General features: G+C 40.9%; 1 protein-coding gene and 1 non-coding gene across 2 annotated transcripts in view; both read left to right on the top strand.

Annotated features, from left to right (window-relative positions):
* The window catches only part of CCDC6 (coiled-coil domain containing 6), a gene marked incomplete at its 5' end in the record, with an annotated part of 134956 nt that overhangs the window by 51971 nt on the left and 70038 nt on the right, over positions 1 to 12947 (top strand).
* On the top strand, positions 1683 to 1786 carry LOC114007582 (U6 spliceosomal RNA). Its single transcript, XR_003549187.1, has one exon. It is a non-coding gene; the product is annotated as a U6 spliceosomal RNA (small nuclear RNA).

The following is a 12947-nucleotide window of genomic DNA, read 5'->3' as shown; positions in this document are numbered from 1 at the left end:
AAGCATTAAAAAAGAACAGATACAGTAATTTAAAAAGATAAAATATAGTATAATGTTCTGTGTATTAATAGTGTTTATGTTGTATTGGGTATTACACATAATTTAGAGATCACTTAAAGTATCAGAACAAATACGCATCATTTATACGCAAAGATGCACCATTTTCTATTGGAAACTTGAGTGCCTAAGGACTTTGGTTTGGGGGGGATCTTGGAACCAATCCACCATGGGAACTGAGAGATGACTGTACTTCTGTGGGGGTGACTGTGAAAAGCAGCGTAGATTCTCCACCCGCTCTCAAGGCAGGATGATTATGTGGGAGGAAGAGCACTGAATGGCTGAACATCTCTAATCCAGAAATCTGAAATGCTTCAAAATCTGGAAATTTTGTCTACTGACATGATGCCACAAGCAGCAAATTTCACACTCAAAATACTGCAGAACAAAAATATCATGCAGATTGCTTCCAGGCATGTGTATAAAGTATACATAAAACATAAATGGATTTCGTGTTTAGACTTGGGTCCTGTCTCCAAGATAATCTCATTATATATGTGCAAATATTACAAAATCTGGAAAAAAAACAAACACACACCCAAAATCCAGAGCACTTCTGGTCCTGAGTATTTCTGGTAAGGGATATTTGATCCTTTTTTTTTTTTTTAAAAAGAATGTTTTTTATAGGTTGTATGTGCCAGAGAGAGAGAGAGACAAAGAGAATAGGAAAGTGAGAAATCACTACCCAGGAGGGATAGCCATGCCACAGAATCTTCTCCATTCTCCTCTTGGGATTTGGGCGCATGCACACACACATGCCTGGTATGAAACTGTGGCGTCAGCTATGTGGGATCTAGCACTGTAACCACCACGCCCACTAATGGCCCCAACAAACTAGACTTAACTTCTGACGCACTGCTAAGCATTTCTTAGGCACAGTTTAGTTCATTTAAAAAATATTTACAATTATTTATATACACAATAGTTTAATGTTTCTTTTATGAGAAAGACACACAGACGAACACTGCCAACAAGGTCTTCATGCTGCAATCCACCATTGTCTTGCCACCCTGCTCAGGGGCATGCCACACATGCCTGGTGCATAGACGGAGGACTTTATCCTGGGATGTGATCCCAGGACCTTCCCATGTAGGTTCCATTACATCACTGCTTTGCCACCATCTGGCCTCCACGATACTTGCGTACATTTATGTAATATAATAAAGTTTTGTAATTCATAATATTACATGAATGTGTTCTATTTATATGTTCCTGTTAAATAACTTTATGGGATCAAAATATGCATACATAAAAGTATTTTGCCTTCTTAATTTTAGTGTATTTCAGATAAGGTTTTCACTGTTCTCTCTTGTCATACTGATGGCTTTTTGTTTCAGGAATTTTATTAGGGTAGAGGCTAAGCGATTGAGAGGGAGACTCCAAAATTCAGTGGTTCAGAGTTTATTTTGCTTTTATGTTCCAGTTAAGCAGTCCAGGGTAGGTGGGTGACTTTTCTCTATGAGGTCATTTGTTGGTTTGGGGTCTTCCTATCCCGTCGTTCTACCATCTCATGGGATGTTCACCTTGCCTTTATGGTAGGAGCCAGCTTACAACTTCCAGGTCTGATTCCAGCCTTTGGGATGGAGGAATGAATATAGATGATAACCACTTTTCCTTTTAAAGATGTGGTTGCAGCTGCACATGTACTAGCATTGGAACGATACAGAGAAGGTTAACATGGCCTGTGTTTAAGGACGGCAGGCAAATTTGTGCAGTGTTCCATACAGAAAATAAATAAATAAATAAATAAAGATGTGGTTCCAAAATTGCATGCCGGTTCTATTCACCTCCTGTTTGTTAGAAACTTGTCCCATAACCTTACCTGGCTGCCGGAGAGGTTGCAATATGTAATCGAGCTGGTGGTCACATGTCCAGTTGGAATGTAAGAGGGTCCTGTTACAAAAAGAGGATAAAGACTTGGGTGCTAGCAGGTGGCATGGTGGTTAGGGTGCTGGATTCTCATGTGGTTGACTGCAGTTAGAGTTCTGGACCCTGTGACTTGAAAGTCATGCTGGCTGTGCCTACATGTGTGTCCAGAATCCTGAGAGAAAATGAAGGAGAAGGGATTATGGCATGGCCAACCCTCTGGGAGGTGATGTATCACTTTGCCTCTCTGTGTATCTGTCATTCTCTTTCTCTAGTGAGCCCATGAATCCTATGACACAAAACCTAAAAAAAGAAAGAGGATGAAGACAGTTCACACTGCAGGCTGGTCACTTAATGTTTGCTATAGGTCAGTCCATTATCCAGCATGGTGGTAGGACTGAAAAATGGAAGAGCTAGAGCTACTAAATGTAGGGCTCTGTTTGGGTATTAAAAGTGTCTGTGAAAATGGATGCTGGGGTATGAAAAGCTGTTAAGGACCTAGAGTTACTAGTTTGTGAACTGTTCTAAGATCAGTGGTAGTACCATAATTGTTTTTCTATCACAAGAACTTAGTTTTTTGAACTTTAGTTAATGAACCAATGTGTGTTTGGGTGGGGGATGCAAAGGTCTAGGCTCTAAAGCTACAACAGTCACCAGAAGACCCTGTTCTACCTCTTTAAGTACACATGCAAGTAGGTAGTAGTGACAGGGAGACAAAGTTGAAAGGTAAGATCAATCCTGAAGGCGGTGGGTACTCCGGTAAAGAGAAAAAACTGTGTAGTCGAGTGGTGAGTGAGTGAGAGCTTGACTAGGTTGGGTGGCGGAGATGGCTTTTTTGAGGAGATAAGAAGTGACAGGTATCCAGTCTGCTGTGTGGCCAAGACTCTGGCTAGTGCCCAGTTCCCCAAGCAGGAATCATAAGACTGGTGTGTTTGGCCACAGATCCTGGTGTGTTTGGCCACAGATACGCCGGTGCTGCTGGAGTGTCCTGAGCATTGGCGGGACAAGCAGAAACTCCATCGTGGGAGGCCTGGTAGACTTTAGGAATGACTCCCTGTTTGTGAGTGCTGGGGGAAGCCATTGGAGCTTTGAAGCAGGGTAATCAAGTCATCGATGTCCATCTCTCAGAATTCTCTGGTTGCAGAATGGAGTTCAGATTGTATGAGATTGAGGCTGGAAGAATCTGCAAGCCTTCTTAGGCAACCTTTGTACACCTGATGAGGTGGTAGCTGGAACAGAGGCAATGGGATGGCTAGAAAGAGACATTCCAGATCTGGTCCCAGGACTTTCTGATGGCCTAAATGGGCACAGGGCACTGAGAGAAAGAAAGACCAGGGAAACTCCTTGGTTTCGGCTTGAGCGTCTAGGTGCCTAGCAGCTTAGGCAAGATGGGAAGAAGTCAAGAGGTGTGTTTGGGGATATGTTTGAAGCGGAATTGTGAGCTCCAATTGGAGATAGTACATCATCAGCTAAGAGTCCGTAGATGCTGGGTGCTTTTTCTTTCTTTATTTTTTTTGGAGAGATTTTTCACTGTAGGGCGCATGCGCTCGCCAGACAGACAGAGAGAGACATAGAGACAGAAAGCGAGAAATCACCCCCCCCAGGGGGGATGGTCATGCCGCAATCCCTTCTCCTCCATTCTCCTCTCGGGATCTTGGGCACGCACGCACATGTGCCCGGCGTGAGTTTTAAGCCACCGGGTCCGGGACACGAACCGTGGTCGACTACGTGGGAGTCCAGCGACATAGCCATTACGCTAACTGCTGGTTTCCTGGGTGCTTTTTCTAAGTCATCTTGTGAACCTCTTAATAAGCAGTCAAGGTACACTTAACTAAGACTTAGGTTATAGTTTGTTCCAATGCCCTGGGGTTATTAGGACAGGATTCCATGCTCTTTTCTCGGATTCCTTTTGGCATTTGAAAAATAATCAACAGGCATTCTTTTTAGGAACAGAGTATTTGAGTGTCCCTAGAACCACCCCAGATTTGAGGATTTGCTAGGAGTATTCACAGAACTCAGTATCTAGTAAGACTCATGGCTTAGATTTATTACAGCAAAAACTACAAAGCAACATCAGCATCAGGAAAAGGTGGATGAGACGAAATCTGGAGGAAACCAAGCATGAGCTTCCAGGAGTCTCCTCCCAGTAGAGTCACAGGATATGCTAAATTCCTCCTTTGAATTCTAACAAACTGGAATTCCTCCTTTGAATTCTAACGCATGGGAAGCTCAGTAGATACTGTGCACTCATGATTTTATCGGGAGCTGGTCATGTAGGCACTTTACACCCCAGCAGGTACCAAAATTGCAATTGCTCAAAAGAAATTTGGTGGTGGTCATAAACTGTATTATTGGTCAAGTTTAGGCACAGTGAGCTCATTTCTATCAGGGTGAGGGGAATGCTCCCCAAATCCAAGTTTCCAGTCATTAGCTAGGGGCCAACCTTGTAGGCTGGGCTTTTCTATAATACCTGTGCGGCTTACCACAATGGTTTCCTACACACGAGAGCATGACTTTACATACCCTGCAGTTTCTTTATAGACCTGATCCATATCCTCAGTGGCTTGCTTGTGGCAGTTGGTCCCTGCAGCCTCTTTGACAGGTCCTCCCTTAACCTCAATAGATTGGCCTTTATTCTATATCTGAAAGAGGAAGAAAGAAGACTGTGGAATGAAGTTAAAATATCAGAGCCCTCCATCAACAGGCAGGAACACTATATGTGGTGTGTATGCCGTCTGAAAGTATGTTTTCTCCTGCTCAAAGTGATGGTAGCAATAGCAGAAAGTGGCTGCTTTGTAGTTCTTCAAGATTACTTGTCAATCACCCAGCGTCAAGTTATCCTCAGTTTGGGAAAGAAAATTACAGGGTATCTCTTCCCAAAGATGAGCTGCTTTGTGCTGCTCTGGGGCTGTGCGGTAGCACAAATAATGTTGGCTTCAGTTGCAAGGCAGTGGCTTTTGGCTCTTGGAGCATGATGCTGCAGCTCTCGCATCACCGAAGGCCATCATTACTGGCACATGGAGATTAGGCCATAGAACTAGAAGCTTTTCAGCCAGTCCAGGGCTTCAGTTTGATTGGTAGCCCTTATGCTCAGTAGCTCAGATTCTTCGGTTGGTTGGCCTCTCTCACGTGTGACGTGGGCCTGAAATTTGTGGTGTCAGTATGTACATTAGAAGAGTTAATGTGTAGAAGAGCCTGCCACAGTGCCAGGGATACACTCAATACTTAACCACTGGCCTGCCCTTATCAAGTGTTATATTCCATAGAGATAAACAAATAAACGAAGGGACTTCAGGTTTGTGGAAAAATGGAATTAAAGTATGAGTTCATTTTGGTGTTACAGAGTTTTGAAATTTTGAAGAATTCTGCAGTTTTTTTCACAGTATACGTTTTCATGAACTTTTGGAAACGCCTCTATGTGCACACATACACATACACTCTCTATATACACACAGAGCTATATACACACATTGTATGTACTATAGTATGTATATATGTGTGCAGTACATATAAGCATATATATGCACTTATATAGTATGTATGCTTACATATATTCAGTTGTTGGGAAAATCATGACATATTTTTCTATGGAAAAAAGCATTAGGAATTTCCCAACAACCCAATATGAATTTATATATGTGTGTATATGTGTGTGTGTGTGTGTGTGTGTGTGTATAAATGTGTGTATATATGTATAGTGTGTGTGTATGGTACATATGTTCTATATATGTATCCTATATACAGCAAATGAACACACATATACATACATGTGAGTTTGTACATTTGGATATGTTTGTGCTCTTCACTATCCAGCATTATTTGAGTGCTTATGCACCAGGCCTCAGGTCTCCTATATTTGATCTGTTACTGTGCAGTTAGTTGGCCCTCCGTATCTGCAGGCTTCCTGTCCACAGATTCAGCCAACTGTGGTTGAGAAATGTATTGTTTCTGCTATGTATTACACAGTTAGGCCCGTGACAATTCAGTGAGTACTGAACATATACACACTTTCCCCCCTTTGTTATCTTCTAAATGGTACAGTGTAACTGTTCACATAGCATTTGCATCGTGTTAGGTATTATAAGAACCATAAAGATGATTTTATAATATGGAGGAGGGTGCTGGCAGGTTATATATGTGAATACCGTTGAGTGATTGGAAAAGTCATAATGCATTTTTGCATACAAAACCAGGAAAATGCGTCATGACTTTTCCGACTCAATACATCACTGTATATAAGGGATTTTTATATTCACGAAGTTTTATATTCACAGGAGTCCTGGAATCAAACCCCCACAGATACTGAGGGCTGATTGAACTTGTCTTTTCCACTGTGCAGCTTAATCCCAATTGAAATCTTGTTATTCTTCAGGCTATTTATGCAGTCAAGGCAAGATCATTCTGAGGCTGATTGCTAAATGTATGGATTAATGACATGGCTTTTCTTTAATTGCTAGGGGGATTATATACCCCTTCAGGGCAGGGACAGTGTTTGTAGTGTTCGCTGCCACATTCTCACAGCGCTTGCATTGTAGAAGATGCTTTGTCGTACATGTTCAATTAAATTTTAAAAATCTAATGAATATTGCTTCTCTTCCTACTGAGCAGCTCTTCTGATTAGGGATGTACGATTAAGTTAGGAGTGGATGGTGAGTACCTTCTGGGACTAGTGTTGAGATTGACTTGCCCATGTCAGAAGCAATGGAGACATGCTTAGAAGTCCATGGTTCCTGGGGACCAGCAGATGGCATAATGGTTACATCACTGGACTCCCACGTAGTCAGCCATGGTTCGAGTCCCAGATCTGGCAACCTAAAACTCATGCTAGGCACATGTGCGTGCACGCCCAAGATCTTGAGAGGAGAATGGAGGAGAAGGCATTGCAGCATGGCCATCCAACCTAGGGGGGTGATTTCTCGCTTTCTGTTTCTCTGACAAGCACATGTACCCTGTAGCAAAATTCTTTCTCCAGGAAAAAAAAAAAAAGATAAAAAAAAAAAGGTCCATTAGTTCTGTTGTAGGGAAGCTTTGCTTTAGGCACACATGAATGTTGCATGGTGGTATTCAATTATAGAATCTCATATCTATCCACAGTCACTTTATAGTCAGTCTACCTCCAAGGTGGGACTAAATGCCATGGGTTTTCTTTCTAACCCCTAGCCTTTGCTGCAGGTTTGGAAGCCTCAGTGTTGGGTATAGGTAGAGATAAAAAGGGTGTGGGACCAGCAGTTAGTGTAATGGCTATGTCGCTGGACTCCCATGTAGTCGACCGCGGTTCACGTCCTGGACCCGGTGGCTTAAAACTCACGCCGGGTGCGTGTGCGTGTGTGCCCAAGATCCCGAGAGGAGAATGAAGGAGAAGGGACTGCGGCGTGGCCATCCCCCCTGGGGGGTGATTTCTCGCTTTCTGTCTCTCTGTCTCTCTCTGTCTGTCTGGCGAGCGCACGCGCCTTATAGCAAAAATCTCTCTCTCAAAAAAAAAAAAAGAGATAAAGAGGATGTGACATTGGTGATTTTATTGTGGAAAAAAAGAAAAGATAAGTGATAGGGGCTTCAGTTTTAAGAACACATCTTTTAGAGCTAGCAGGTGGCATGGTGGTTAAGGGCACTGGACTCCTACATGGCCGACCATGGTTTGAGCCCTGGACTTAGTGATTTGCTTTCTCGCTTTCCCTCCCTCCCTCTTTTTCTCTCTCATGTGCGCTCTGTCTCCCTCTGGTCAAACTAAAAAATAAATAAAGTTAAACAAACTAATTAAAAAAAAAATCTTTCAAGAGCAGAGAATAATATCCCCCAGTAGCTAAGTACATCTGAGCTAAAATGTACTTTAGAGTTAGTAATTCCATCAACGTGAAGAGCTTGCATTAAGTTAATCAGCGATATGGATCACAAACATGGCACACTAATGTCATTTCTCCCATTGCATTTGTCTGTAGTTTGTGACGCTCGTCACAAGTGGGTGTGGTTTGAGGTTTTTAGGCACAGACCTTTTTTGTCTGATGTCTTTTACATATTACATATATATCTGAGATCTATATTACTTGTTATTGAAAGGTGGGGTCCATTTCCTGTCCCTTGATCTTGGCTTTGATCTTGGTCTCTAGCTCAGCTGAAACTCCCACTGAATGCAGCCTCATGAGTAAGTACAGTAAAAGTAGCCAAAGAACTACCCGCCAACCCCTGGAGTGATCACAAAGAATGAATTGTTGTTTCTAAGTCCAAAGTTTGGGTTTTTTTTTTTTTTTTTTTGCATGGCAATAGATAACTGATTGAATGAACTTGTTTAGATAAAAATAGTCAGGGATCCTATAATGCTCTTTTTATTCCCCCAAAACAGTCATCAAGGTTAGGAAAAATTCTTTGACATTTTAGTATAACTAGGATCAATCAGATTGCTTTCTTCTCAGTTGCTAGCTGAAAGCTTAGCTAGCTAGTTTTGTTTTGTTTGGGAAAGAAGATAGTAGATTTGGGAACATGATTAATTATGGGGATAGGATTGTTTGGGTGTTGGGAACGTAAATAGTTTGAGTGTATTGCACATCTGGTAAGTGAAACAATAGGTCATAAGGAATCTTGAGAGAAAAAATGAGAAAATACAGGGACAATTTTGAAAATTGCACCTTAACCTGGTTCAATACTTAAAGAGGAGAGAAAATTTTTTTCTTTTCTCCTACTTTCATAGAATCTCTTTGCTTTTAGAACCCAGATTCAGGCTTTCTTCTTGTAGTATAACTCATTTACATCATGGCATGAGTGAGTTTTTGGAAGCTGGCCTTGGGAATTTAACTGCAATTTATGTTGTAGTAATAGAAAATGTTATCCCAACAACCAACATGTAAATTAGAACATTTATAAATTGTAGGGCATTTGTAAGTTGGGACATGCCTCCAGCCGTAGTAGAGCTGGTGTTTGAAGAATGGACTAGCTATTTTTCTAAATATGTCAAAATAATAAACATGGACATGTATAATCATTATTTGTAACTGAATTGTTATAGTGATGTAAAGTTAGGGCCTCTTCACATTTTACTTAATTATGTTATGGTTAAGTTTTCACCTCCTTTATCCCATCTTTCTAAGCCTGATGTGTTTCTCAAGCCACAGGGTCCAAGACTTGACGCACACAATCAGTCATGTGGAATCCAGTCACCTTAACCACCAGGCCATGGGCTATTCCCAGAAATAAGTTTTGCATCTGTCTTGAAAGACAGTTTTTCTTGGTGTCCTATATTTCACACTGTCTCTTTCTCTGTTGGTGTTGAAAAGTGATTACCCATCTTAGTTACTCTGTGGATCACACATTTTTTTTCCTCTCAGGCAGTTGTTATGATTTTGTCTTAGTGTTACATAGCTGATTAATGGCTGCAGTCATGAATTTCCCCTCTGCTTTAGTGTACATCGTTCTTCCAGTACCTATAGATTCATGTCTTTCATTAGTTCTGGGAAACTCTTAGCCATCATCTTCAGGTACTCTCTCCCTCTTTTCTTATTTATTTATTTATTGAGAGGTTTTTGCTATAGGTTGTGCATGCTTGCCTGAGAGACAGAGAGAGACCGAGAGATAGAAAGTGAGAAATGTCTCCCTGGGGGGATGGCCATGCTACAATCCCTTCTCCTCCATGGGCATGCACACAAACATGAATGAATTTTAAGGCTCCGGATCTGGGTCTTGATTGGGAAAGAAGATAGTAGATTTGGGAACATGATTAATTATGGGGATAGGATTGTTTGGGTGTTGGGAACGTAAATAGTTTGAGTGTATTGCACATCTGGTAAGTGAAACAATAGGTCATAAGGAATCTTGAGAGAAAAAATGAGAAAATACAGGGACAATTTTGAAAATTGCACCTTAACCTGGTTCAATACTTAAAGAGGAGAGAAAATTTTTTTCTTTTCTCCTACTTTCATAGAATCTCTTTGCTTTTAGAACCCAGATTCAGGCTTTCTTCTTGTAGTATAACTCATTTACATCATGGCATGAGTGAGTTTTTGGAAGCTGGCCTTGGGAATTTAACTGCAATTTATGTTGTAGTAATAGAAAATGTTATCCCAACAACCAACATGTAAATTAGAACATTTATAAATTGTAGGGCATTTGTAAGTTGGGACATGCCTCCAGCCGTAGTAGAGCTGGTGTTTGAAGAATGGACTAGCTATTTTTCTAAATATGTCAAAATAATAAACATGGACATGTATAATCATTATTTGTAACTGAATTGTTATAGTGATGTAAAGTTAGGGCCTCTTCACATTTTACTTAATTATGTTATGGTTAAGTTTTCACCTCCTTTATCCCATCTTTCTAAGCCTGATGTGTTTCTCAAGCCACAGGGTCCAAGACTTGACGCACACAATCAGTCATGTGGAATCCAGTCACCTTAACCACCAGGCCATGGGCTATTCCCAGAAATAAGTTTTGCATCTGTCTTGAAAGACAGTTTTTCTTGGTGTCCTATATTTCACACTGTCTCTTTCTCTGTTGGTGTTGAAAAGTGATTACCCATCTTAGTTACTCTGTGGATCACACATTTTTTTTCCTCTCAGGCAGTTGTTATGATTTTGTCTTAGTGTTACATAGCTGATTAATGGCTGCAGTCATGAATTTCCCCTCTGCTTTAGTGTACATCGTTCTTCCAGTACCTATAGATTCATGTCTTTCATTAGTTCTGGGAAACTCTTAGCCATCATCTTCAGGTACTCTCTCCCTCTTTTCTTATTTATTTATTTATTGAGAGGTTTTTGCTATAGGTTGTGCATGCTTGCCTGAGAGACAGAGAGAGACCGAGAGATAGAAAGTGAGAAATGTCTCCCTGGGGGGATGGCCATGCTACAATCCCTTCTCCTCCATGGGCATGCACACAAACATGAATGAATTTTAAGGCTCCGGATCTGGGTCTTGAACTGTGGTCAACTACATAAGAGTCCAGTGATGTAACCATTATACCATATGCTGGTCCCCAAATTATATTCCACTACATTTATTTCCATGGGTATATCTTAATTCTGTTCATTTTTTTCTTTTAGTTAAAGGACTTCATAATAGAAGGCTTTATGGTTCTTTTACTAATCATCCTGTTCATGTCCCCTCCCCAACCAACGCTTTTTGTATCTTTTAAGTGCTTATTCATGCAAGGCACTGTGATTATTAGCTCTTTATGTGAACTATTTCAGTTTATCTTTACAACCAACCCAGAGGGAGGTGCTATGACTTTACAGAGTAGAAAACCACAGTAGGAGAGAGGTTACACAGTTGGAAGAAGGCATAGCTACCTTGTAAACCAGACTCCAGAATTTTGACAGCATACATGAATCTCCTTCAAAGTGTGACCTGGTCTGTAGACTGATACTTTTTGTCACTGACCAATGAGAAGACAGTTCATAAATCCAGTGTAAACATTTAGGAAATTTTCCATAGGGCGGGCGCCACCATGCCCCAACATTTAGGAATTTTTCTAACAAATTTTTATTGACCTATATCCATAGCAAGTGATAGTGATTAGTGGACTCCCGTTCTTGAACCAGGATGGGCCAGTTTGGGTGTTGTTGAATTCACATGAAGAAATCTATATGAAGAACTATGTTCTAGTCATGTGTAATATGAAATGCGCAGAAGGACATATGTTTGTCTACTGCAGACTGGTGATGGGATTGGGTGAGGACAACTAATTGGTGTTTTACTGAAGTTGGCTTGAGAGGGGCCACAGATTGATAAACCTTGGTAATTGTTAGGGGTCTTTTTGTTTTATTGTTTTGCTTTGTTTTTGTTTTTCAATTTCTACAAGGTATGTGCACTGACCAGAGAGAGATGAGAGAGAGCACTCCCTAGCAGTGCGTGGTCATGCCACAGTTCCTTCTCCATTTTGTCAGAATTTTGGGCATACACCACACATGCACCTAATGTGTTTCTTAGGCTACTGGGGCTGGGGTTTGAACTATGGTCCACCATGTGGGATCTGATTCACTTAACCATTTAGGCTATGGAATGGCACCTGTGTGGGTATTTTCTGACCTCAAGATTCTTGTTAAAAAAGTAGCACCCTTTGATGCTTCTCTCTTGCCCAACGTTGCTTTAATAATGGCTTAGCCTTCAGGTCCGAGCCAGAATAACTCAGTTTAAGGTTTTTTTTTTTTTTTTTTTTGATTCTGCTCACATGCTTGTGTAGGTTAGTGATTTGCTGGCATTACTGGACTAGGATAAGAAATATGAGTGCTTTAATTGATCAACTATGAATAGCTTTTATTACAAGCTAGTGTGTAGTAGTATGTGGAGGAGTCACATACAGACTAGCCTAGTACTTCCACAGACCAAATGGAGAATGATAACTCTCAGACACATAATGGAAATCCTCTTCTTGGTCCTTCTAGTAGAATAAGTGAAGGTACATAGAGGCTGTCTGCTGTCACCCACCAACCACCCTTGCATTAGTGGTGCTTAAATGTGAACACATTTCTGCAGGATAGTGTTTTGTGTTGATAAACCCATTGGTTATGGCTAACATTCACGCTAATCCTATGAAAGCTGCCAGCTCTCAGCCATGAGGGATTCTGCTAAACCGAATCTCCCAGAACAATCAGTATGTGCAGTAGTGCACCTAGTAAATGACAGTTTAGAAAGAAGAGGGTTTTATTCCATTTCCTGACTATGTGTGGTATGATTCTGACTGTACTAATGATATGGTTTCATGTGCTATTTCAGAGTAAGACAGTAAAATCATTAAAGATGTGAGTGTAAGTGACTAGATGCAGAATAGTAAATTAATTTATTTTAAAGAATTATTTATTTACTTATTTTTAATTTGACCAGAGAGGGGCAGAGTGAGAGAGAGAAAGAGAGAGAGAAAGGGAAAGTGAGAAAGCAAGCGAGCAGGTCTGGGACTCAAACCACAGGGCCATGTGGAAGTCCAGTGCCCTTAACCACCATGCCACCTGCCAGTCCTCAGAATAGTAAATTTAAATAATTAGAATACTATATTATTAGATCTCTATATTTTAAAAAATGTAATTAGAATCTGCCTGGATCCCCCC

Source organism: Tupaia chinensis, unplaced genomic scaffold (assembly GCF_000334495.1).
Source record: "Tupaia chinensis unplaced genomic scaffold, TupChi_1.0 Scaffold000199_1, whole genome shotgun sequence".
NCBI classification, from domain to species: Eukaryota; Metazoa; Chordata; class Mammalia; order Scandentia; family Tupaiidae; genus Tupaia; species Tupaia belangeri.
This window is presented reverse-complemented; position numbering and strand designations above follow the sequence as displayed.